The sequence below is a fragment of the Grammomys surdaster genome, unplaced genomic scaffold, assembly GCF_004785775.1.
Source record: "Grammomys surdaster isolate TR1022 unplaced genomic scaffold, NIH_TR_1.0 60, whole genome shotgun sequence".
Lineage (NCBI taxonomy): Eukaryota > Metazoa > Chordata > Mammalia > Rodentia > Muridae > Grammomys > Grammomys surdaster.
The window spans coordinates 9,883,072-9,887,014 of record NW_021604562.1 but is presented as its reverse complement, the minus strand read 5'-3'; positions in this window follow the sequence as shown (position 1 = coordinate 9,887,014).

Below are 3,943 nucleotides of genomic sequence, written 5' to 3'. Positions count from 1 at the left end.
ACACACACACACACACACACACACACACACACACACACACACACACATGCTGGGTTCCTCCCAGATCTGCCTTGCTAATCTGCTGTGAGACATTGTTTCCTTACCCAGGAAATGTAACCAAAGGCCCTTGCCCTTTTTCACCTTCCAAAGGAAGAAAAGATTCTTCCTGAAGGTTGAAAGGAAGGCTTTTGTAAAGAACTTGGATACCCCAGGGGCCAGGTTGACTGCTTTGTCACGTAGTATTAGCAGTCTTACACTACAGACGTGGACTAAAGATCTGTGGCACATGTCCTAGATAGAGACAAGATGGCCAGTCTTGTAAAGATCAAGCTTGGTGTGTAGGTCATTCTCCAGGAGCTGCACAAAGGTGGAAGGAAAACTTGTATTTCTACCTTCGAAAAGATAGTCTTTCAGTCCTGTTTGTTTAGCCCTTCCTTCCACCACTCTGAATATCTCATATTTAATGTGAAGAACTCCTGTGAACAGCACTGATTTCTCAGGAGTGCTTCATAATTAGCTTATTTCGCTTCTGTGAAAGTAGCCTTGAGGAAAAGAAGTTTTCATGCAGGCTAGAGAAAAATGTTTACCACCACCTTCTTTAGCCATGCAGCTAGAGAGCCAAATACACACTTGTTACTGTAGCATGCTGCTTTAAGTGGACTCAACTAAGCTTTTTCATTTTAGAAAGAAATACATTACCCATCCAGTGAAGCAGAGAGCATATGGTATTGGATCTTTATGAAAAGAGCCACCAACCAGTGAGGACTCCTTAATGAAGGGAGGGAAAAGCCTTGCCTTCTGCAGTGTCTGAAAACTGAACATCATTTCTAAAAGAGCTAGAGGAGCTAGCTATTTAAAAGACTTACGTGCAGTATGTGTCTTCCATACTGTCTCTTGCAGGGAGGTGGGGACTTTTGGGACTTGGAACACAACTAACACTTAACTCAAACATGACCTTGAGATGAGCAGCATAGACAGCCCCAGTAGCTGAATTGAGGCACAGACTAGTAGCAGCCTTCTGCCCCGAAATTGTGTTCTTGTTTGGATCTGGGGGAGGGAGCTATAATGAGAACGGGTGGGGTCAAGGGACATGATGACAGACTTACTTCAGGTCCCTAAACTTCTTTTCATCCAAAGAAAGTTTATCTGAATTCATAATGAGCTGGGCAACTAAAAAGCAAAAGGAAATTTTTCATGGAGTTCATCCCGATTTTCTTCCTGTCAAAACATGTGCAGATTTTATGCATAAGTGGACTCTCAATAAATTTTACCAATAGTCAAACCATCTAGATGACAGAACAGGTATTTCATGCAAATGGAGGCTACTGTAAAATTGTTTGGTTAGCTTTTGATTAAAAAAAGAGAAATTATTAAAGTAGCTTAAAATAAATCCTTTTCATTGCACGCTTAATCAAGCATACAGTGCTGCCCTGGGTTGCAAACTATTTTACAGCATCAGGAAACTTTGCCAATGGATCTGCAGCCTAATTCTCTCTATCTTCTTGAAGCCAATAATGAAGACTCTTCCCAGAAGCCTTAAGACTAGAAAAATGCCAGATGGCGCTCTGTCTCTAACACATTCACCCTGGGAATACTCAGAACAATCACCTCCTTATTTTGATGATCAATTTGACTTAGTTAAATTACTGTAGTACCTTCCAGATTCCAAATTCAGTTCAGGACTGTAGACCAGAAGGATTGTGTCTACACACACACACACACACACACACACACACACACACACACACACACATTATGTATGTATATTTAAAGTGATGGTCATATATATTCATATCAAACACATAATATGCACATATTTATACATATATACCTCTATATATGAACATCTAAACCGTTATCTCTACACACTGATCATTACCACCTACTTCTCAGCTTTCAGATTTCTGTTGACCCAAGTCACAGAGGAGCTTCAGAAAACTGGAGCACCTCAGACTTCACGCATTCCTAATTAAGGTTAAGCATTGTATCTACCTGACTACTTTAGGTCAATGTCTAGTGCTCTGTCTATAGCACAAAATGAGTCTTTACTCGAGATACCATAATTCAAGGTTTTATTTCATCCATGAAACTTGGTTCCCATTGTCAGTTGGCCATTTTCTTTGGGTACCAGGAAAATAACTATAACACCAGGGAACAATAATAGCAGCTGTCTATGCTTTGTTGTTGTTTTCTATTGTATGATGTTCTTTGATTATCAAACACCATTTTCCAATAACAGTAAAAAATTTATCATAATGTGACATTTAAGTGGATGGGCCATCATTTATCTATGACTCTACTGATACTAGACATTTTAGAAGTTTCCAATTTTCAAACTTGAACTGAATTGTGCATCTTTTTTTAAGCAGAGGCTACAGCTCTACAGTGGAATTATCAATTCAAGAGTTCTAAACTGTATATTGTTAAATGAATTTTTATCTCCATACATAAAATGCAAATGTGGATACATTTTCTCCCCACCTCTCTCTCTCTGTCTCTCTCTCTGTCTCTCTCTGTCTCTGTCTCTCTCTCTCTGTCTCTCTCTTTCTCTGTCTCTCTGTCTCTGTCTCTGTCTCTCTCTCTCTCTCTCTCTCTCTCTCTCTCTCTCTCTCTCTCTCTCTCACACACACACACACACATACACAGAATCGCAAACCAGACAACCAGATGAAGCTTTTCAACATGGATGCCCTTTCTCAGTTATACTCCAAGAAGTTACCAGTACTCTGATGTTTATCACCAAGCCCATATACTTTTTGTTTATTTTGGCAAATGTATTTTAATTACATTTCCCTTTCCTTTCCTCCCTCTAAAGCCTCCTATATACCCCTCCTCTATCTTCTTCAAAGTCATGGCTTATCTTCCTATTATCATTGCATGCATATATGCATTTGTTTATGCATATGTATTTCTAAATATGACCTATCAAGTCCATATCATGTTACTCATATGCATATTTTCTGAGCTGACCATTTGGCACAGGAGAGTTAGTTGGTGCTATTGTCCCTAGGGAGGACCACCACTTCTGCTTCCAACTTTCCTCAGTTGCCTGTAGTTCTTTGTGTAGGATTGAGGACTTTTGAAGCCCAAATTCCTTTAAGGTTTTTAGTATGTATCATCAGATTGCCTTCCAAAACACTGGGAGGAAAGACAAGGAAAGTATCTCAGTTCCCATACCCTTTGGGTTTGCCATAGAAAAGGAGATACTTAGCTGAAGATACACCACGATAAAGTCATCAATATGCAGAGAGAGTTGGGAAGCTGAATTGGGGTTCCCCTGAGCAAAAAGTTTCCAGTAGGCACCACAGATATGGAATACAGAAGCTGATATCAGTCCCAGCAGACAGAAAACATGGTCACAACCCATACATATCTTCAAATCCTCCAACTACTCACATGTTTTCATCAGTGCATACTTTTTATTTTTAAAAAAAATCTTTTATGTGCTTGGTGTTTTGCCCAAGTATATGTCTGTGTGAGCCTGGTTCCCAAAGAAGCCAGAACAGGATGTCAGATTCCCTGGGTCTAGAGTTATAGTCAGTTATGAGCCACTATGTGGGTGCTGGGACTTGAACCCAGGTCCCCTTGTTGAAGTCTCTTTTGCCCTCCTTTGCACAGATCTAGTCTTTACACGTGGCTTTCCATTTTTCTACACTAATCACTTATCTATATCTGGAATGGAGCTGGCATTTAAATACTTGTTGAATATATAACAATTTGTAGTTATAATTTTTCTGCTTAGTTAAAATACATGGTGATGCACAACTTTCCTTACCTGCCGAGTTACACTGTAGCAGATTACAAGCTCCCCACAATTCTGCTATATGATAAAAATAAGGATCTATAGGTTGGTTTTCATTTTTTCCAGAATTTTTCTCTGTGAATATCTTTACTTTCGCTCTTGAGTTTTGAGAATTAAATGCCCCTCTTTAAAAGTAAACTT